This window comes from Hylobates moloch, unplaced genomic scaffold (genome assembly GCF_009828535.3).
Source record: "Hylobates moloch isolate HMO894 unplaced genomic scaffold, HMol_V3 SCAFFOLD_14, whole genome shotgun sequence".
NCBI lineage: Eukaryota > Metazoa > Chordata > Mammalia > Primates > Hylobatidae > Hylobates > Hylobates moloch.
The window spans coordinates 85,223,065-85,247,306 of record NW_026652289.1 but is presented as its reverse complement, the minus strand read 5'-3'; the positions used below and the strand labels follow the sequence as shown (position 1 = coordinate 85,247,306).

The 24,242-nt window shown below is 38.0% G+C and overlaps 2 long non-coding RNA genes across 2 annotated transcripts; both read right to left on the bottom strand.

Annotated features, from left to right (window-relative positions):
- Positions 1 to 3,845: 3,845 nt before the first annotated feature.
- Positions 3,846 to 14,174, bottom strand: LOC131381255 (uncharacterized). The gene is made up of 3 exons (XR_009209879.1): positions 14,037 to 14,174; positions 4,765 to 4,875; positions 3,846 to 3,913 (listed from the first exon to the last, which is right to left on the bottom strand). It is a non-coding gene; the product is annotated as an uncharacterized LOC131381255 (long non-coding RNA).
- A 3,468-nt stretch (positions 14,175 to 17,642) lies between these two features.
- On the bottom strand, positions 17,643 to 24,242 carry LOC131381252 (uncharacterized). The gene is made up of 2 exons (XR_009209872.1): positions 24,105 to 24,242; positions 17,643 to 17,877 (listed from the first exon to the last, which is right to left on the bottom strand). It is a non-coding gene; the product is annotated as an uncharacterized LOC131381252 (long non-coding RNA).

The window sequence follows — 24,242 nt, the reverse complement described above, 5'->3', positions numbered from 1 at the left end:
TTTTTTTTTGGAGACGGAGTCTCACTCTGTCCCTCAGTAGCTGGGATTACAGGCACATGCCACTGTGCCCTGCTAATTTTTGTATTTTTAGTAGAGACAGGGTTTTGCCATTGGCCAGGCTGGTCTTGAACTCCTGACCTCAGGTGATCATCCAGCCTTGGCCTCCCAAAGTGCTGGGATTACAGATGTGAGCCACCACGCTCGGCCATTGACTTTCTTTTTAATACCCTTCTGTTATGTGATTTTGCAAGTGGCCATGGCCAAAGTTGGGTTTGGTAACAAAATGGTGCCAGGCTGTAATACAATAGATGAGGGGCACTTTTTTCCTTAAAGCAGGATCTGTCAATTCTGTTTACAGCACTGAAGCCCACAGACCCTGACTGCTGCCATACATAGCAGAGCAAGTGTCCATCTATTATTATATATTCCCATAAAATATCAGTGTTTTTGCTCTGTTGATTGCTCATGTCTCACACATCCTGAACAAGTGTTCCCAACCCTCGCATTTTTTGACTAAGACAACAAAAATTAAAATCTAAAAAGAGCATAGGCATGAAAGCCTTTGGAGAATATTAAGGTTGATGAAAGTGACAATAAATAAAAAATTGAAATTCCCTTTTTACAAGTCAATGGCACAAAACTATTTTCTGACTACAGCACTCAATATACATATTTTCTAAGTGGTATTTTTTATAACTCTGAGAACTAAAACCAAATTTAATAATCACTCATCAAAATTAAGAAAATAATTAATATCTAACAGAATAGGTGATCTGTACAAAGAAATGTCATGTACACATTTGTGGAAGGAATGGTGGCTTGTACCTGTAGTCCTAGCTATTCAGGAGGCTGAGAAGGGAGGATCATTTCATCCCAGTGGTTTGAACACAGAATCTGCTCTACGACTGAGCCACTATACCCTAGCTGGACAACAGGACGAAATCCTCTCTCTATCTTAAAAAAGAAAAAATACAAAACAATCTCTGGAGAGAAAACTATTGTGCTAAATGGACTCTCTTAATAATAAGACAGTGTGGGTTAGGTGCAGTGACTCGCACTTGTAATCCCAGCACGTTGGGAGGCCGAGGCGGGCAGATCACCTGAGGTCAGGAGTTCGAGACCAGCCTAGCCAACATGGTGAAATTCCATCTCTACTAAAAATACAAAACAATTAGCCAGGGGTGGTGGCTCACACCTATATTCCGTTACTTTGGAGGCTGAGGCACAAGAATTGTTTGAAACCGGGAGGCGGAGGTTGCAGTGAGCCATGATTGCACGATAGCAGTCCAGCCTGAGTGACAGAGTGACTCGGTATCAAAAAAAAAAAGAAGATAATAATAATGATAATAATAAGACAGTGTGAAATTTGCACAAAGATAGAAGAAACAACCAGTAACTTAAAAAATAAAAACAGAGCTAGAATGCAGACATACAAATATATAAAAATTAATTATACGTTGATGAATGGGGGAAAGATCAATTTTTATTAAAATGTTCCAGGAAATTGAATATCCACAGGGAACAACCAAGATCTGACCTTTGACCTCACATACACACAAAATCAATTCTAGTTGGTTCATAGGCTTAAATATAAAAATAATAGAGTATTCAGAAAACAATTTAGGAAAATATCTTCATGACAGAGGGTAGACTGAGCTGTCTAACTAGACCTGAAAATTATTTACCCTGTAAGACAAGACACATCCTACATAGTCAAAGTGAGCAAAGACTCTGGGGCAGACAGTATCAAACTCAAGGTTCCTTTATACCTTTCCTGCAGAAAGTCAGCTCAGACTCCGAAATGGACCACAGGAGTGAAAATCGTCCTTACTTCTTGAGATGTCAGTATGGACTGTATGAAATAACATATAAAGCATGTAGTATACTGTCAAGCCTATACTAACCCCTAAAAATTAATTTTCTAATAAATTGTGAGATATATCATTTGTGTCAATTGTAACATGTCATTATTTCATACACCAGAATGGAAGAACAAAACCACTAACAAATCAAGCAACTAGTACTTTTATGACTTATAAATAAATCACATAGTAATAATATAAATACATTATAATTACTGGAAAAAATATTTTCAATGTGCATACATGTGGATATTTGTCTTGTGTCATTCCTACATGGGATGGAACATACAAGAAAAATACATTGACAAAGGTTTTCCTAAATTTCCTCTCATTGAGATGTAACTCTCCTGAATTACTCTTCAACACATCTGCCCATGATTTTCCCCATATTATTATCACCTGTGCTAATCTGAAGCTTTGGCGATGCTGCATTTCTTGCGAGATTCCTGTTGCTCCTGTGAGTTTATCTTTCCAACCTTCTGAAACCCCCTATGCAACATATGATGTTGATGACATGACCTGAAAATGTCAATGGAAGGTTTATAGACCAAGCTCATGTATATGTAAATGAGGACAATCACATTATGGTTGCCTTCTCGTCAATAATGTTTTAACACTATCAAATTTAAGGTGCATCTGTGTTTCACAAACGTGAAAACGTGCCCTCTAAGATGAATAGAATACACTGTCCTCTGTGACTGCCCATTTCTCAGTGTTAGATTATGGTGGCTCATCAACTGTATTCTTATCTGTTATTGAAGAAATATGCTTAAATCTTATCACATAAGTTTACCAAGTGCATTTACATTCTACATAGTTATTAGAGACATTAGAGTTATTAGTGGAATACTATAATTCTTCTGTTATGCACGGAAATGTAGTTTTTTGAACTATGGTTTAAGAAATCCATTGAGGAAGAAGATAGAAATTATAAAGAGTTACTTGAAAAATTCACTGGAGTGATAGATTTCTAAAGACCTAGAAAAAGCTGTATCTTGAAACTTCCCACTGCAATCTTAGGAATATGACCAATGATCCTTGTAAGCCTCATTATAAATTCTATTCTTTCAGCTATAACATTTATGTAACTCTTTTTTCTTCATTCCCATTTGCCGTTTTAACCATATGGTTGGTGATCATAGAAATCACTTTATAATTAGTCACTGCAGAAGTAGATGCATAATGGTCTTTATAAAATGTTTTAATCTGCCCCCTTGCTACTCTGCTCAACCCTAATTTGGGTACTTGGATTTGAGGATTGGTTTTGGTTTTCCCTCAGGAATACACTGATTGAAGAAGAAACACATAAAGTATGAGTTTCTGTATACCCAAAATTCAGTCAACCTCCTAAACTATGGGAGTTTCTTTATGTGTATGCAGAAACTCACATACACCAACATGGCACATGTATACATATGGAACTAACCTGCACGTTCTGCACATGTACCCTAAAGCTTAAAATATAATTAAAAAAAGAAAGAAACTCACATACAAAAACAAAAACACATAATTTAGGAGATTGACTGAATTTTGCCCTACAGTTTTAAATTCCAGCAAGGCTAAATTAAATAAAGTCATGCTTTCAAATATCCAAGACATTCTTCCATTGAACTCCAACTTCTAATCAGGTTAGAGTGTGGAGACAAAGTGTTGGGTGTTTGCCTCATGATCTGGTCTAGAATTTGATTTCTTTTAAATGGTAACTGTTCTAGACTTGTGGTGTCCAGGCCAGCCTCTAAGGAACTGTTGGTTTAAGATATTGTGGGAAATCACATCTTCCATGCAGTTAGCGTTTGTCTGGGGACTCATTGCTCAGCACTTCATCATCTGCTTTCTCCACTCACTAGCATCCAACTGCAAAAAACTTGTTATGTAAAAGATTCATATCCAGGTCTCTGTAAGTAGAGACTGGCCTAAACCAATTTATTAGAAACAGTTTTTGTACTCTGATTACCTGCTACCTTGGTGGCTTTACGGTTGGCAGTGGGCAACATAATTCCACAATGTGAGTGTCAACAGAATGCACGGTCCCAAATGATTCCTGATGGAGGCTGTAGAATGAAAAGAACTAAATTAGAACATATTTTTCTGAAAGGTTTGAAGGTACAGTTGTCTTCTGATTACTTGAAGAAGAAATCCCTGAACCAAGAAAACATTATCCTGAATGCAGAAATATGATTTATGTTCCCTGTCACTGAAATTTCTTATTCTTGGCTTCTAATATCTGAGAGTCATATCTCCCAAAAATGCTTCAGTGGGATCCTGAATATACACTGCTAAATGATGTCCACACATGGGGCTTTCTGGGATATGTGAAGGAAAGGTAACTTTTTCTGAATAGGTGGTTGCTGACACTCCAACTGCTGACTGGGTAACGGAGAAGGAGAAAAAGGATGACAGTCCCTGGAGCTTGATGGTGCCTTCGTGAAGCAGGTGCACCTGGGTTTGGAAAGGTGATGAGATAAAAAGAACGCTAGTTTGCTATTCTCTCCCTACGTGCCCATTCATCTCTGGAAGCCAGTTTTTTGCTTATGTCTCTGTTTTCTTTTAAAAAATATAATAATTTTAGAAAACAAATTTATTTTGAAATGATTTCAGATTTACAAAAAGATACACAGGTAGAACAGACAGTTTCATATACCCTTCAGCTAACTAAAATGTTACTATTATAACCATAGTATATTCATGAAAACTAAGAATTTTACTATGTTTCAAAATTATTAACTGATCTACAGACTTCCTTAATATTTTACCAGAATTTCTAATAATGATATATTTATCTGTTCCAAGACCTAATCTAGAATACCACATTGCAATTATTGTCAGGTATATTACTTAAGACTTGGTGCATAACAAATTACTATACATCTTAGTGGTTCAAAACCACACACATATTACTCACAGTTTCTCTAGTTCTTCAGTCCAGATGTAGGTGATGGCCCAGGCTAAGGCTCAGCTGGGGAAAGGTCTTCTTCCAAGCTCATGTAACTGTTCTTAGGATTAACCTCTCTGACTTCATCAAGAAGAATTCATTAGTGAGTTATTGGAATCATTTAAACAATTAATACTAATTTATTACAAATTATTCCCAAAAAGTGGAGAAGGCATGATTTCCCATTGTATACTGAGTTAGTTTACCCTGATACCACAACTAGACAAAGACATTTCAAATATGGAAAATGAAGAGCAATATACCTTATGAATACAGGGGCAAAAATCATCAAGGAAATATTAGTAAAACAAATCAGAAACATGTAAAAAGTATTATATGCTATGTTACGGGTATTTACCTCAGAAAAGCAAACTTTGGTTCAACATACAATACAACTAGTGCTATGCACTATATTCATATAATAAAGAATAAAAACCACATAATCATCTCAGAAGATGCACAGGCACTTGAGAATTCTCAAACTCCCTATGAGAAAAATATGCAGCAAATGAGGCAGATAAGGGAACTGTCTTCCTTTTAAAGAGGATCCATGAAAAACCAACATGTCGTCATAGGTTATCTGAAACGTTCACTAATTTCTCCAACATTAGAAACAAGACAAGGATTTCCACTCTGGACACTTGTTTTCAACATTGTACTGGAGGATATAGACATGGCAATTAGTCTAGAAAAATAAATATAAGGCTTCCGGTATGGAAAAAAAGTCAAACTCTGTCTGTTGGCACATGACATGATCTTATGTATAAAATTTCCAAAGGACTCTAATCAAATATGTTTAGAATTTATAAATGAGTTCAACAAACTTGCAGTATATAAAGTCAATATATAAACTCCTCTGAATTTCTATATGCTAGCAATTAACAATCTAAAACAAAAAACTCAGAATGTTCCATTTGAGATGACATCAAAAATAAGTTTATCAAATTAAGTATAAGATAGATACACAAAAACTATAGAAAATATTTTGATAAAAAATAAATGGAAAAAAACTTTGACTATTCATTGCTTATAAAGGTTAATGTTGTTAGGCTGGCAATGTTTTCCAAACGGATCTATAGATTCAACGCATCCTCTATCAAAATCCCAGGTGACATATTCTTTCTCTAAATTCACAAAGTTTATCGAAAATTCATATATAATGCAATAGACCCAGAGCAGCCTAAATAATTTTGAGAAAGAAGAAAAAAGTTTGGCATGGGAGATACATACTTCCTGACTTCAAAACTCACTATAAATTAAGAGTAATCAAGATTTACAGTACTAGTAGAAGAATACAGATGTTGATCAATGTAATAGAATATAATGCTCAAAAATGAATACTTATATTTACAGTGAAATAATTTCATGTCACCAAATTATATATGAATATTTTTACTCAAATATTTCTGAAACAAGTGCATATTCCATGTAAGTTGAACTCCTGCCTCACATTGAAAATGTAATTGACTCAAAATGATCATATATCTCTATATAATAGCTAAACAAGCCCAAAATATAGAAAATAACACAGGAATACATCTTCGTGGTCTTAGGTTAAACAATCTTTCCTAAGATATGATGCTGAAAGCAAAAGGGAAGAAGAAAAATCAGGTATATTAAACCTCATTAGAATTTGAAACTTTTGTGATTCACGGTACACCATCAAAAATAAAGACACCCAAAGAATGGGAGTAAATATTTGCAAAAAAAAGCAAAAACTGGCAAATTAAATACAATTAAACATAAGAGCTTGTGCACAGCAAAAGAAAACTATCAACAGAATATACAGACAACTTACAGAATGGGAGAAGTTTTGCAACCTATGTGTCCGACCAAGGTCTAATATCCAGCATCTATAAGGAACTTAAACAAATGTTCAAGAAAAAAAAAACCTCATAAAAAAGAGGGCAAAGGACATGAACAGACACTTTCAACAGAAGATACATATGTAGCTAACAATCATATGAAGAAAAGCTCAACCTCACTGATCCTTAAAGAAATGCAAATCAAAACCACAATGTGATACCATCTAACACCAGCCATCTAACTAATTGGTGGATGTCTCAATTAGTTCAACCATTGTGGAAGGCACTGTGGAGATTCCACAAAGACCTAAAAACAGAAATATAATTTAACCCAGCAATGCCATTACTGAGCATATACCCAAAGAAATAAAAAGTGTTCTATTAAGAAGGCACATGCATGTATATGTTCATTGCAGCACTTCTCACAATAGGAAGAACATGGAATCAACCTAAATGCCCATCAATGGTGGATTGCATAAAGAAAATGGTACATATACACAATGGAACACTACGCAGCCATAAAAAAGAATATCATGTCCTTTACAGGAAAATGGATGGAGCTGGAGGCTATTTTCCTTAGCAAACTAATGCAAGAACAGAAAACCAAATACCATACTTTTCCCTCATAAGTGGGAGGTAAATGACGAGACCACATAAACGTACAGAGGGGAACAACACACACTGAGGCCTATTGGAAGGTGGAGAGTGGGAGGCGAGAGAGGATCAGAAAAAATAACTAATGGGTACTAGGCTTAGTACATTCATGATGAAATAATCTACAACAAACCACCATAACACAAGTTTACCTATGTAACAAATGTGCACTTGTACCCTGAAACTTGAAAGTTAAATTAAAAAGCAAATATTTGCAAATTTTATAGGTGATAATGGTCTATTGTTAATCATATATGACAACATCTTAGGGCTCAAAAATAAAAAGGCAAATATCTCAATCGAAAATGGAAATTATTTAAATATCCAATTCTCCAAAAAAGCTACAGTCATATCCAAATCACATGAAAAGACACTCAATGTCTTTTGCCATTATGAGGTAGGAGACCAGCAAGTTGTTTTCTAGTCACACCCCTGCTAATCAAAACAAGATCTGGTCCAGACTGCATACAGTGAAGAAACTGGCAAAGAGACACAGGGATCCCTGGTTGTCCTCAGGGCTCACTGGCATGAGACATTTCCTCCAGCGCCATGACCGTTTACAAATTCCATGCCAATAACCCAGAATTTAGCACCTCTTTCCATGGCAACAACCCAGAAGTTACTGCTCCTTTCCTAGAACGTTCTGAATAACCTGCCCATCAAGTTTCATTGATCCAATCCTCAATTTACATGTAATTGAAAGTGGGTTTACCTTAGTGTAAAGATAGTTGACAAGAGCCCATAGGTTACAAACCGATGCAATGCCTATGAGTTAGCCCTTCTCTTTAAGGAGCAGTACTGTTCAATAAAACATTGCTGTCTATCACCACTGGCTTGCCCTTAAATACTTTCCTGGGCAAAACCAAGAACCCTGCCAGTTGAAGCCCCAAATTTGGGGCTTACCTGTCCTGCAACAATAAGGGAAGGGAAGTCTAAAAACAATCATACATACTTCAAAAATCTAACAGGTATATTGCTATGTGAAAAAATATAAGTTGGAAAAGGCAAAATACTGTGTAATTTCACCTATATGATTCTCTAGAAAAGGAAAAAAGTACAGTGATAGCAAAGAGTTTGGTGGTAACAAGGGGCTTGGGAGTGAGAAAGGTGGGATCAGTGAAATATAGGAGGTTTCTTTGGGGCAATGAAATTATTCTCTCTGATTCTGTAATGGTGGATACATAATAATGTTTGGCGAATCCTGAAGAACTTTACAACACAAAGAGTGTGTCTAAATTACGCAAATTTAAAATCTTACTTAGTACGTAGAGGGTTTCCAAGGAGGAATGCCCAAAAAAAGAATATAACTATGTAATGAATGTATGGAATAGCCTCACCAAAGAAAGTGGAGGAAAGCAATGGACCTAAGTAATTTGGGTAATAAGCGGATATTCTGAGGCTAAAAGCCAAAGTATTTATACCTAAGTACTGTACTTTACTTGGTAAAATTGTTTCCCATTGGGGTATAAGTTACCAGTTGTGAAACCACTCTGCATGTATGTTAAGGTAGTATGACTAAGTGAACAGCATCAACTTCTTCACAGGGAGAGTAAGAGACTACATACATCACTCGTATGGTGCTGGATTAGATCATATGGTATTGGAAACATTAGTAGAAATTACACAATTATACAATTAGCCTGGAGTACAATTAAATACACAGTTAGCCTGGAGCACCTAGTAGTGGTTAAAGAAAAGAAAATGCTAAACAACAACAAAAGCAACCAACCATACAACATTGAACCTTAATTATGTGGGTATTTCAAAATTATACCAGAGACAACTAAAAAACCTTCCAACTGCCAACCATGGAACAATTTGAGCAATCAAATAAATTAGCATATGTAAATATAAAATAAATAGCCATGTTTAGATGATTATATAAAAATGTATAAATGAATAAATGTGTAATAGAATAGACACACTTATGGTTGAGGGTTCAAATAAACTTGTAGACATTCTGCCAATAAGAAGGTAGATCATGAATCCCCACTTTTTTTTTTTTTTTTTTTTTTTTTTGAGATGGAGTCTGGAGTCTCGCTCTGTTGCCCAGGCTGCAGTGCAGTTGTGTGATCTCAGCTCACCGCAATCTCTGCCTCCCAGGTTCAAGTGATTCTTCTGCCTCAGCCTCCCGAGTAGCTGGGAGTACAGGCACGAGCACTGTGCCTAGCTAATTTTTGTATTTTTAGTAGAGACGAGGTTTCCCCATATTGGCCAGGCTAGTCTCAACATCCTGACCTCAGGTGATCTGCCTGCCTCAGCCTCCAACAGTGCTGGGATTACAGGCATGAGCCATTGTGCTTGGCATGACTCCCACTTCTTGAATGCGTGTTGTGTTAGTGACTGTTCTGAAACATTCTATGGGGAAAGGGAAAAATAATAATAATTTCACAGTGTGTGATAATTTGATAAAAACAACCTCATTTAGGTGATCAAATTAACATTACCAGTGATAAAGCCTGTTGAGAGCCTGTGCCCTTGGTATAATGTGAGGAGAATTGCACCTTTCCTCTGTCATCTTCCTCTCCCAAAACCACAAATCTAGTCTTATCATGAAAAAAACCTCAGCGAAATCCCACATTAGGAATGTCAATGCCATCAAAAACTAGGAAACGCTAAGACATTGCAACGGTCAGAGAAGTCTAAGAAGACATGATATCTAACTGTGCTGAGGTATCCTGGATGAGATCCTGGAATAGAAATTAGACATTAAGTGAAAACTGAGAAAACCTCAATAAAGTATGAAGAGTAGTTAATGATACTGTTTAAAATTGGTTAATTGTGACAAATGTCCTACATTAAGAAGTTAATAAAAAGAGCAACTGGAGTGGGATATATGGAAAGTCTACGTACTGTATTTAAAACAATTCTGTAAACCCTAAATGATCCTTAAATGTATAAAGTTTCTTTTTATTTAAAGTCACTGCTGATCTTATAAAATAGAACTTGAGCAATATGTTGATGGCCATTAATGGATCTCCTTAGCTTCATCATCTTCCTTAATCACTGAAGGTCGCTATTACTCTGATTTATCCTCTAATTTGTGTTTGTTATATTTATCTCGATGTTTATATTTCTAATATCCATAATGTTTAGTTTTTCTTGTCTTCAACCTTAGATGACATGTGTTTAATGTATACATGTCCCTAGTTTAATCATGAGAAATCATGAGACAAATCCATACTGTGGGACATCTTACAAAATATCTGACCTGTACAATTCAAAAGGGTCAAGATCAAGAAAAATAAGTGAAGACTATGAAACTTGCAGATTGGAGAAGACCTAATGTGTCAGTTAGACCCTGCAATGGTGCCCAAGGATCCCCACCTGCAAGAAATACCTGTGCTTTGTTGAGTTGCCTCCTCCGTGTCTCACATGACCAACACATGCGAACTCAACTTTTTTCAAACTCAGAGCTCTCCTAGAGAGTGGCTACCTTGGTGGGAATGGAGTGGACACAGGTCTGACAAGTGCCACAAGGGTGTCTGACAGCATAAACAAATATCCTGTCAGAAGGATGCTGGGTCAAAGATTGTACACTTATGCTTTGCGGTATCCACCAGGATAAATAAGTATCCCATGAAAGGCACATTGTAAACATCCAGGACACAGTTTCCTGGAGTCCTGTTGGGCAGAGTGATAATTTATAGTCACTGTCCCTACAGAGACCTCAAGAGATTATTAGACATAACAAAAATACAAGAGATGTAGAGGTGATTTTATAAATTATGGCTCAAAGATCCCATGGAGAAGGAAGATAGAAATGGTAAAGTGTTACTTGAAAGTTTGCAGCAGAGTGCAGCTCTCTGAAGACAGAAAATTCTGTATCTTGAGACTTTTTGCCGTAATCTTAGAAATATAAGCAGAGATTATTCTAAGTTGCTTTCCAAATCCGACTCTTCATCCAAATCAACTACATATTTTTTTCTCCCTCCCCTTTTATCCTTCGTATCCCATGAACGATGGTCATGTGAATCTCACTGTAAGCAGGGACTGCAGACGCCTGTGCATTGCTGTTTTCATGAAATGCTTTGCTATGATCACCTGTTACTCTTGTCAGCTCCACTTGTTGATACTTAGAAAATGAAACAGTCTTTGATGTTCCCCAGAGAGTGTACTGAATGAAGAAGAAACTCTTATAATTTATAATTTAGAATGTTGAGCATATTTGCACTGAGAGTTTCAGCTTCTACTAGGGCTCAATTTAGTGAACAAGAAGTTCTAATCTCAAGTATAGGAGTCATGCACCCTTTAAACTTTATTCAGTATTCAGACTAGAGGGCGGAGACAGCATTGGGTTCTTGTCTAAGGATGTGATCAGATGATGGGGTGTTTTCAATGGCATCTGTCTGAGAATTGTCGTGGCCAATCCAGACTCAGCTATCATGGTAATGTTTAGGAGCTTAGTGCTCAGCACTGTGTCCTCTCTGTCTGGGACATTATAGTAATAGAGTTTTATGTCTATCACTTTTTCAGTCTTAACCCTGAGCACTCAGAGCTCATCAACCCTCTTGCCACCTAGAGATGAGTCTGTCCTTCTACACATCTACTCCTGTCTCCTTCATGGACTGCCACTTGGTGATTTTTTTTTTTTTTCCTGAAGAATTTGGTTAAGGATGATCTTCACGGTACACATCATAATAGACCATATGTATGCATTGAAATAAGAGGAAAATGGGATTGTACAAGTCACTTACCTTATAGAAACTCCTGTTATAATGAAATAAAAAGAGCAAACCTCCATTACTTAAGATTGCCAATTTAAATGAAACCATCCTTTCCTGTGGGGTGAACTGTAAGATTAGAGGGGTAAGAAGGTTTACTGAATTATAAATGCCCCAAATTATAGCACCTGAATTACTGCTACAATCTTCTCAGAAGTGAGCAATATGGTCAAGGTCAGCTGTGTCTCTCATTCTAGGTCTCCGGGATGCAGGAGTTTGTTTTCTCACTGAAGTTATGAATATGGTATGGAGAATGTAGCCCATGATCATGGTCTGAAAAAGCAAGAGTCTTGACTTTGTGGATGTCCTTGGGAGTGTAGTATGCAGTCCCATGGCTTAGTAAGCTTTGTGAGCATGGTTCCTGGAACATCCCTGGTGTTCCTCTGTAAAGTGGTGTGGCCGGTGAACATGGAGCTGTGTTGGGGAAGGGGGACAGTCCTCCCTCCTGTGGGGATCTTTGTTTAGCCAGCACATAGGCAGAATCAGCACTCAGTCTGCATCCATATCTTAGATCACTACATGGTGAGCTGGGGTATATTATACTTTCTTTCCTTTTTTTCTATTAGGCTATTTCCACCTCTGCACAACACACTCTGTATCACTAACATGCTTCACCTTCATATATCTGATGTCTGTCTAAAGGTTCATTTCCACATCTTTTTGAGCAGGAATTAACCTACAACTCCATGATTATAACCTTTTTTCATATCTAGTTAATTTTCTTCCATGACAATGTCTATTCTGTGGCTTTTGGGCTTGTTGCTTGAAATGGTTTGGCTGTGTCTCCACCCAAATCTCACCTTGAATTGTAATAATCCCCATGTGTCAAGGGCAGGGCCAGGTGGAGAAAACTGAATCATAGGGTCAGTTTCCGCCATACTATTCTCACGGTAGTAAATAGGTCTCACAAGATTTGATGGTTTTATAAATGGGAGTTCCCCTGCACAAGTTCTCTTATCTGCCACTATGTAGGATGTGACTTTGCTCCTCATTTGCCTTCTGCCATGATTGTGAGGCCTCCCCAACCATGTGCAACTGTGAGCCAATTAAACCTCTTTCCTTTATAAATTATCCAGTCTTAGATATGTCTTTATTAGCACCACGAGAACAGATTAATATACCACAGGACAACATAGATCCATCATGTGTCAAGAGAATGTGTAGTCCCATAAATTCGTGATGGAGTCTGCATGACGAAGAAAACTGAATTATCACACCGTTTTCTCAAAGGCTTAAGGCATCCTTTTCTTTTAAAATTTGGGTAAAAAAAATAATCCCTATACTAAGAAAACACTCTTAATGCAGAAATATTTATGTTCACCATCACTGGTGTTTCTCAATCTTCTCTTTTAATGTCTGGAAGTCATGTCTTCTAAAATGTCTTTACAGTGAGATCCTACAAAGACAGTGCCAGAAAGTGCCTGAAAACAGGGTCTTCTAACATATGTGAGAAAGGCTTCTTTCCTTGGAAAAGTGGTTATGAGCACAGGAATTGATAACTGGGTAATGGGAAATGTGATGGGAAAGAAGAAAATAGATGAGTGTCCCTGGAGCTTGATGGTGTCTTTCTGAAGCAGGTGCCCTGTGTAGGAATGGGGGATAATAAGGCAAGCTACTTTGCCATAATCTCCCTATATCTCCATTCATCCTCTGATCTGTGGTTTTATTGTGGTTTAAATCTGTCTTTGTTATTATTGTTGTATTTTTTCATACCTGAATATTACATTTTAAGAAATATTTTTATTTTATCATAGTTTTAGTTTTACAGAAAGTAGTAAAGATAAAAGTTTAATATATCCTATAGCTTCCTGAAATATTAACACCTTATATAACCATAGCATATTTATGAAAACTCAGAAATTGTCAGTGGTACAAAATTATTAACTGAAAAAGATTTTCTTCATATTTTACCAGGTTTCCACTAGTGTCATTTTTCTGTTCTAGGATCTAATCCAAGATACCACATTACATTTACTGTCAGGCATGTAACTGACTGATTGCTGTATAACATATTACTACATAGTTTAGATTTTCAAACCCAGCCCTACATAGTACTTACAGTTTCTCTGGGTCAGATGCCTGGCAGAGATTTCAAGGGAAGTCTCATCTGGGGAAGGATCCCCTTCCAAGCTCCCGGGATTCTCGGGAGGATTCAATTTCTGTCCAGGTCAAGATGACTTCACTGTTGAGTTATTCAAAGCCTTTGGGAATTAATAACAATCAATAAAAACAGACAAGTATAGAACTTTTCCTAATGCAATGTATGAAGCCAGTGTTCCCTGACACCACAGCTAGACAAAGACATTTCAAAAAAAGAAGATTACAGACCAATGTGAGACAGGTAAAAAGTATCAAGGAAATACTATCAAAATTAATTAGTGACATATAAAAAGGAGTATATACTAGAAGCAAAACTATTTACCCTGCAATGTAAGTCTGGTTAAACATACAAAAACAACTGGTGGTATAAACTATACTAATAGAATTTTTTAAAAAGACTCTTGGTCATCTCTAAAGACACAGAATAGGCATTTGACAAATTCCAAACCCATTCATGATAAAAGCTCTCGGAAAATCAGGCATAGAAGAAAACTTTCTAAACCTACAGAGAGCATCCATGGAAAACTCACATAACATGAGGAAAGACATATAAGCCAACAGAATAGAGTTGAGCACTCCAAAATCAATCTTTATATATAGGGCAGACTTATTTTCAAGGTTGGAAAATTAATTCAATATGAAAAATAGTTTTTCAGCAAATGTTACTGGGAGAAAGGGATATCCACATGCAAGTTAAACTGTTTCCTGCACCATGTATGTATTTGACTCAAAATAGAATATGTAAGAGCTAAAACTAAAAATCCCACAGAAGAGAACATAAAAATAGATTTTCATGGCCTTACATGAAACAATGGAATCTAACATGTGACACAAAAGTACAAGTGACAGAAAAAAAATAGATGCATTGAACTTCATGTGGATCAATACCTTTTAAGATGCAGAGTACACCACCAAGACAACTGAAATAATGGAAGAAGATATTCTCAAGTCATATAACTGTTAGGAGACTATTATCCAGAATATATGAAACATTCAGGCATGCACCACCACACCTGGCTAATTTTTGTATTTTTAGTAGAGATGGGGTTTCACTATGTTACTTAGGCTGGGCTCAAACTCCTGGCCTCAAGTGATCCACCCACCTGAGCTTCCCAAATTGCTGGGATTATAGGCATGAGCCACCATGCCCAGCCTCATTCTTCATTATTATTTTCTAAATTTGTATTTGTAAATAATGTATTGTTCAAGTTTTTTTGTCTGCAACATTAGATAAATATGTGTATAAATGTTTAATTGTAGTCACATTATGAAAAAATATAACAAATCTATATTGTGATACATCCTATGGAACACCTGAGAAGTTCTTTTCACTAAGATCAAGGTCAAAAAAATAAGTGAAGACCCAGAAATTGATACAGATTAGACAGGACCTGATGTGGCAGGTAGGTTCTAACATGCTTGCCAATGATCCACACCTCTAGATATGCAGAACCCTATTCTAATATCCTCACTGCGAGGTTTAGACAGGCCATACCACGTGTATAAACAAACACAAAAGGGGCAAAGTGTATGGAACAATGGTTTGTAAGAGAGATTATATCAAACAGTGAAGGACAGTGATACCTGAGACATACAATACTGTGACATGAGCTCTACCACTGCCTCAAGATACCACGTTGGGAGATGTTCCAGGCTGTGGTGTGGCATGGACTTTGGAAGACACTGTGAGTTGAGAAGATGGAACTGAGAGTCGAGTACAGATTGGCTGGATTGCATCTAGCATTTCTTCACATCCAGTGGTAACAATGGGAGACAGCATCCATGTCAGCATCCATGCAGGCTGGACTGCTATTGTCATCATTACTCACTGAAATATGGTTCACAGAAGTACAGGAGCAATGCAGAAACAAAGGCAAAGACACAAAGAAAAGTTACTTGAATGAAGATTTAATCTTGCACAAAGACTGACGCCTTTATATATTGTACCAAAACCAAGGCTTAAAAAATAACCATTCGGCCGGGCGCAGTGACTCACACTTGTAATCCCAGCAGTTTGGGAGGCCGAGGCAGGCGGATCACGAGGTCAGGAGATCGAGACCACGGTGAAATCCCGTCTCTACTAAAAATACAAAAAATTAGCCAGGCATGGTGGCGGGCACCTGTAGTCCCAGCTACTTGGAGAGGCTGAGGCAGGAGAATGGCATGAATCTGGGAGGCGGAGCTTGTAGTGAGCCGAGATCGCGCCACTGCACTCCAGCCTGGGTGACAGAGCGAGACTCCCGTCTCAAAAAAAAAAAAAATAATAATAACCATTTGAGATAAAGTAAATGATGTGTGTAAGTCGAATGAACCAACCAAGTGGACACAAACCTACTTTTACTACACAATTTTCACACATGTGGCTGATAAACTCACTATATTATAAAATAATGAAAGTGGAGCTTTCTATTTATAAGAGCAGAACAAAATTATCAGAAAAATAAGGATTAAAAATATTTTTACCTCCATTTGTTTCCCTATAAAACCTTAAGTTTGCTTTATATTTGGAAAATAATTTGTCACTTTCTTCACTACATAAATTCCACTGCCATTCTAGTTTGCATGGAGTATAGGGTTGCTATTTATAAGCAGTGAAAGTAAGTTAAATGGTGCCAGGCTGCAATATAATAGATGAGGGGTTGTTATTATTGTTGTTATTTTAACCAAGATCTGCCATTGAAATTCTCTGTGTACAGTATTGAAGCCAAGAGAACCTGACTGCAGTCCTAACTAGAAAATCAAATGCTCATCTACTGATTTGGAGCACTTGTAAAATATCAGTGTTCATGCTCTCTTGGTTGCTCACATCTCAAAAATCTTGGACAAACGTCCCCTATGTCCCCAGAATAATTTTAGAGCATTATATTGATTATTACCTTTCTTGTACAGTAGACATATGTTATTGAGTTTCAGCGACTCATTCTGTATGAATGCTTCACTCACAAGAGGATGTGTTGTCAACATAGTCGTGTTGGCATTAAGGCACTCCTCATTGCAAGCTCTGAATAAATTCTGGTCTGTTTGTTGGAGTCCTGCTAAATAATATCTGAAAATGGGGCTTTTTGAGACATGTGAGTAACAGGCATCTGTCTTTCAAAAACTGGTTATGTAGTTAGCACCAGATGCTAAAACTGGTGACTGAAAAATGTGGCATATGATGAAGAAGATGAAAGAGGACGAGTCTCTGGAACTTGGGGGGATCTTCCTGAAGCAAGTGTACCTGTGTTCGAGTTGGTAAATCGATATGGAAAGATGCTTTGCTATTCTCTCTCTACATGCCCTTTCATCTCCTGAGCTGAAGGTATTGTGTTTTTGCTTTGGAATTATTTTCATCTCACATTTAATACTTTTTTCAAAAATATTTTTTCTTTGAAATAATTTTAAATACACAGAAATATGGACAGATAGTACAGAAAGCTTTATATATCTTCGAATCACATGTAATGTAATAGATTATGTAACCCTGAGGCCTAAAAAATAGTCGGCACAAAACTATTTGTTGAAGTATAGGCTTTTTCCATATTTTACTAGGCTTTTAAGTAACGTCATTTTTCTGTCCAGGATATCACATTGCATTTACTGTCAGGTGTATTATTTATTGCTGAATAATAAATTCTCACATACTAAGTGGCTCTTATAGTTTCTCTGTATCATGAATCCAGATGTAGATGATGGCCAAGGATGAGGTCTCAAGTGAAAGTTCAGCTGGGGAAGGATCCTCTTCCAAGTTTATGTGATTGTTGTTAGGAGTCAACGCCCTCTGCTGGTTCAGATGACTTCACCAGTGAACTATTCCAAGCCTGAAAATAATTAATAACAATCTATCACAAACTCTTCATAAACACTTAAACAACAGTAAAAGTGGAGAAGAGATCACTTCCTGATGTATACTGTTAGTTTACACTAATATTACAACTAAAGCAAGACATTTCAAGAAAGAAAAATTAAGACCAATATATTTTATAAATAAAGGGCAAATGTCTTCAATAAAATGCTAGCAATAGAAATCAGCAAATGTAAAAAGAATTATACACCATCACCAAGGGTATTTATCTCAGGAATGCAAATTTGGTTCAACATACAAAATAATTAGTGTCATGCCGTATAAGAATAAAATAGAAAACAAAAGCCATATGACCATCTCAAAAGATGCAGGAAAGGCACCTGAGAAATCCAAAATCCATTTTTCAAAACAGTATACAACAAATTAAGCCTATAAGGAAAGTTTCTTTATTTTAAAGGGCATCCATGAAAAACTCAGTATCATCATAACTTAATTTAAAGGCTCAATAATAGTATAAACTTGGATGTACAGATCAAAGGAATATAGTAGAATTGAATGTCCAAAAATTAATCTTTACCTTTATAATAAAATGATTTTATAAGGTTGCCAAGCCAATTCAATATGAAAAAATATATTTGTAACAAATGTTGCTAGGACAATTGAATATCCACAAGCAAGTTGAACTTCTCACTCACACCATATACATAATTGGCTAAAAATAATCATATATCCAAATGTAAGATCCAAATAGACCAAACCCTTAGAAGATAATATAGAAATACATAATTTGGGTCTTAGGGTCAACAATAACTCCTATAATTTCTAAGATATGATACTTAAAGCCCAAGAAAAGAAATAAAAAAGAAATATTTAACTTTATAAGAATTAAAATCTTCTGAGATTCAAAGTACATAATTAAAAGTAAAAAGATAATGCAAAGAATAGAAGAAAATCTTCACAATCACATAGCAGAAAAGAATCTATTAGCCACAACATATAAAATATTTTACAACTCTAAATATAAAGGCAAATATCACAATCAAATTGATGAACTATCTGAATAGACATGTATCCAAAGACACTATATTCATGTCTAGTAAGCACGTGATATGAGGCCTAAGTCTTTTGTCATTAGGAAAATGCAACTCTAAACAACCATGCGATACACTTCACAAATCTAAAGGGTATATTGCAAAAAAAAGTAAATTTAAAAAGGCAAAATACTTTGTGTGATTTTGGTTATGTGATACTCTGCAATGTGAAAAACTATAGAGATAATAAAATGTTTGGTATTTACTAGGAGCTTGGAAAAGAGGAAGGTCAAACTGGTGAGGTACAGCAGATTTGCTCTAGGCAGTGAAATTATTCTGGTATCATACTGTAATGATAAATACATGATTATATTTTACAAATCCTAAATAACTTTATAATACAAAAAGTGAACTTAAAATATACAAATTAAAAACCTTCTACAGTAGGTAGCAGATAGCATGGGGCTATACACATAATAGATTTAAATAACACATCAGTGAAATAACCTTACTGAATGGAGTGGGGGAAAAGCAGCTGCCCAAGGAACGTAGCAAGTAAGTGGATATTCTGAGTCTAAAGGGTAAAGATTTATCCATAAAAACTTTAGTTGGTAAGGTTCTTTCTCATGGCCATATACATTTCTAATTCTGAAACCACCTATACAAGTCTTTTGGATTATGTGATTAAATAACAGAACCATCTTTATCACTGTTAGTGTGGTAGGCTACACACAAGTAAGCGGGAATAGGTGCCCTGATTCACATGGTACTGGATTAGATCATGGGGTGCTGGAGGATTATTAGGAATTCATGTTTAACTTAAAGATACAGATATATGATAAAATATTTGTGTGTGTGTGTGTATGTGTCTGTGTGTGTGTGTGAATCAGTATACATAGATGTATTTGCTCTGTCAGCACACAAGATCACGAATCATTGCCCCAGGAGCAATGAATATGCCAAGGGCCCAGATCTTCATTTCTAATTCAATTTTCCAATAAGAAGAACTAGGGCTCTGTGAAAAAAAATGGTTAATACCAGGCTTGTGAGGAAATCCACACAATTAGCTTAAGCACCTAGTAGTGCCTGAAAACATAAAATGTCAAACAACAGTGCAAACAACTAAGCAACCACATAACAACAGCAAAGCTTAACTATGGTGGTGTTTCAAAATGACAAATGATCCAACTGAAAGACCTTCCAATAGCCAACACTGCAACAATTTAAACAAATAAATGAAGTAGTAGAAATAAAGAGTAAAAGAAATATCCATGTTTGCATACTGATAAAAATGACTGCATAAATACAACGATTATTGGAAGAGAATAGACACTTTCAGGATGAAAGTTGCAAATAACTTTTGGTAGACATTCTGCTCATAAAGTGGAGCATTTTTTCTTTTGTTTTGTTTTTTGTTTTTCAAGATGGCAGATTGGAGACTGTGTTAGTGTGCCTCACCTGCTTAGAAAGAGCAAAATAGTGTCTAGAGATTCACACTGTGAATTTGTATCCAACAAACACAGGAACTCAACAGAAAAAGTGAAAGAACCTTTGGATACTTTGAAAGGAGCAGCAGGCAGAAACTTGCACCATGTGTCCGATGAGCAACTGAGCCTTCAGAGTGCAAAAAGGGGAGACTCTCTCCGTGATACATTCCCACTGGGGAACCAGGCAATCACAGGGAAGTGCCTTAACCCTGCCCAGCGCTGGAGCTGACTTAGAGAGGAAGGGACCATGAAAGAAGGAGTGGCACCTGGGTGTTCTGCGTGTGCACTCCCAGATCCCAGTAGGGACAGAAGGAAGATATTCCTGACCCCAATTCATAGGAGATCTTGCAGAAATGAGCCAAGTAACCCAGGCAGCAGTAATGCACTGGAAGAAGCTCCCAACTGAAGGAGAAGCTGACCAACTAAGTTTTGTATTTGATCTCATATTGAGCAGAGGATGAAACCCCTAATGCCCGAACCAAGGGGCATAAAGGAAGCGTTCTTGTGCCAGGGTCATGGGAGCCGGGTACTGCTGTTTCACATGTCATATCAAGGGGTGTGGCCTCAGAACTACTGTTACAGTTTCAGTCTCCAGTGGGAAGTCTTGCAGCCAGGGGCAGGTTTGTGTTCTGCGCCTAGACTGCCTGAGACTTAGCTGGCTGTTGTAGGTATTTGCCAGCAGAAGTCTGCATGTGTAAGACCTTCTGTGTCAAGGTCATGGGAATTGACCTGCCACTTGCTAACCCTCTCTCCACGTACAGACTCTCATGTGGCAGAGGCTGTTCTCCTCCCTGGAACATTATCCCAGTGGTCAGGGAACTGTCCACTGACCCCCATTGTGGCTTCTGCTTACACCCACACTTGGAGAGGCAGAGTATGGACTTTCCTGACCCAGCCCACACTCGGCTTTGCCCCTCTACCTGTCCTACCTATTAGCAGAATAGGAACAGGGACTTTTTAGAGTTCCATGTCACTTCCCATCAGCTGACTACTTCCCCTGGGTAACAAAGGTTAAGCATAAATCCCACCACCATGACTGCAGCTGGCTCTCTCCTGCAAGTGCCACCTTCTGGCCCACAATCAACCAACACAGTCCATTACAACATCTGCTGGCACACTAACATGGTACTGGTATAAATGCAGACATACAGACCAGAGGAACAGAACACAGACCCCAGAAATGAAGCCAAATACTTATGATTAACTGATTTTCAACAAAGCAGACAAAAACATACACTGAGGAATGAACACCCCATTCAACAAAAGGTGCTGGGAAAATAAGATAGCCACATGCAGAAGAATGAAACTGGATCCTTATCTGTCACCATATATAAAAATTAACTCAAAATAGACTTAAATGTAAGACATGAAACCGTAAAGATTCTAAAAGAAAAACTAGGAAAAAATCTTCTGAACATTGGCCTAGGCAAAGAATGCTTGACTAAGACCCTGAAAGCAACTACAACATAAACAAAAACAAAAAATGGAACTTAGCGAAACTGAAAAGCTTCTGCACAGCAAAAGAAATAATCGACAGAATAAAGAACCTACAGAATAGGAGAAAATATTTGGAAACTGTCCATCCAACAAAGGACTAATCCAGAATCTACAAGAAACACAAACAAATCAGCAAGAAAAAAATAAATAACCCCATTAAAAAGTGGGTAGATGACATGAACAGGCCAAAGAAGATACACAAATGCCAGCAAACATATGAAAAAAAATGCTCAACATCACTAATCATCAGGGAATGCAAATTAACACCACAATGCGATACCAATCATACCCTAGTCAGAAGTACCGTTATGAAAAACTCAATAAATGATAGATGTTAGTGGGGATGAGGTGAAAAGGGAATGCTTAGACACCCTTGGTGGGAATGCAAATTAGTACAACCTGTATGGTAAACAGTATGGAGATATCTCAATGAACTTTAAAAAGCAGAGCTACCATTCAATCTAGCAATCCCACCACTGGGCATGGACCCAAATGAAAAGAAATCATTCTATCAGGCGCCACCTCCAGTCTTCCTGGACCCCGCAATGCCGTGGTTTCAGGCTCGGGACAAGAGCAGTGTTCTCCATAAAGGCAGCCTCCGTGGTGGACCGGACCCCTTGCAGCCCCACACAGACGGAGCGGAGAGGCGCGTTCTGCCGCCCACATATAAAAGGGCATATGTGACAGAAAGCAAGCTTTTTAAACGTACTTTACGGTCTGGGAAACACAGAGAAATCCTGAGGTTTGAAGAACAAACAGGGACGACGACACAGGCAGGCACCGCCTCAGGAACAAGCGCGCATTTGCAGGGAAGCGACCCGGAAAGCCCAACGCGGACCCAGTACACATCCGCCCTTAGTTCCCCTGTAGATCTCACCGACCTCTCCCCGTCAGCCTCACCCTCCCATCGCCGCCCTCCACCCTCCTCCCTCACTCCCTGTCAGCCTCGCCCTCCACCCGCGGCCCTCACGCCCCCTGTGGGCCTGGCTCCCGCCCCCAAGCCCAGCCTGCGCGGCAGCCTCGGGTCCCCTCACTGTGCAGCTGCGACCCCCGCACCCGCACTTCCCTTCAGGCTGCTCCCAACCTCACCTGTATGGGCGTCAGGTGGAGAGGGGCCCGCAGATCTGAGTTTTCTCGTCCAGGGATCCCACCTACACCTGCAAAAGGACTGAGAGGGCAGAAACCTGCACTGGCGGGGAAGTGAGGGTCTGAGCGATGGAGAAAAGGCGGCGAACAAGGGCAGCCCCATGAGCCCTGCAGTCAGGCAGCTGGGGGTCCTCTTTGCTCTTCTCCACCCTAGTTTCTCCCAGACCGACGCCCCGCTGGCAGAGCCCAGGAGCCTCCCCGGGGGACAGGGCCCACTCACTCCTCAACCTTCTTCTCATAGGCTGAGCTCATGGGCTGGAGTAACATCTCAGGGAACCAAACCCAGAAATTCGAATCCCTCCCCACAGAGCGCAGTCCTCAGGGAGCTGCCCTCCCTGCCTCCCCTGCCCAGTCCCTCCGTGGTCTGCCCTTCCTGCTCCTGCGTCCTCACCAAGTACTCATCCCAGCCGTCCTTCCAATCCATTGCTCACCTCTTGAGATGTTAGGTGGGTTTGTATAAAATAATATATAAAGCATGTAGTATCATATCACATCTATACATATCATTAAGACTAATTTTTATAATAAGTTGTGAGATTTATCTTTGAGATTTATATATCAGAATGAAATAATAAAACCACTAATAAATAATGGAGCATATATTTCTAATTAGAGTTTTATAATTATTTTAAAAATATTTCTTGACTAATACGTTTATATTTGTCTTATATCATTCCTGTAATTACATGAGACAGAACACATATGCAAAATACATTTACAAAGGTATTTCATTCAGAACAAACTCTGAATCACTTTCAACTCATCTTGTCCATGATTTTCCCCACAGTATCATCATCTGTGCTAATCACAAGCATCAATGGTGCTGCACTTCTCATGGGACTCCTATACTACTCTATGTAAGTTTATCTTTCCAGTCTCCTGACACCTTTCTGTAAGTTTTGATGCTTGATGTAATTACCCAAAGATGTCTTTGGGGAGGTTTAGACCAAGTTCATGTGTGTGTGCCCAAGGACAACCACATCATGACTGCTTTCTGGCAATAATGTTATAACCCCTTCAAACAGAAGATGCGTCTCTCTTTAAAAGATGTTAAAATGTGTACCAAAGAATTGTTTACACACTTTTTCTCTGTGACTGCCTACTTCTCAGTGTTAAATCATGGTGGCTGAAGCAGGAGAATCGCTTGAACCCGGGGGGCCGAGGTTGCAGTGAGCCGAGATCGCGTCGCTTCACTCCAGCCTGGGAGAAACAGCGAACTC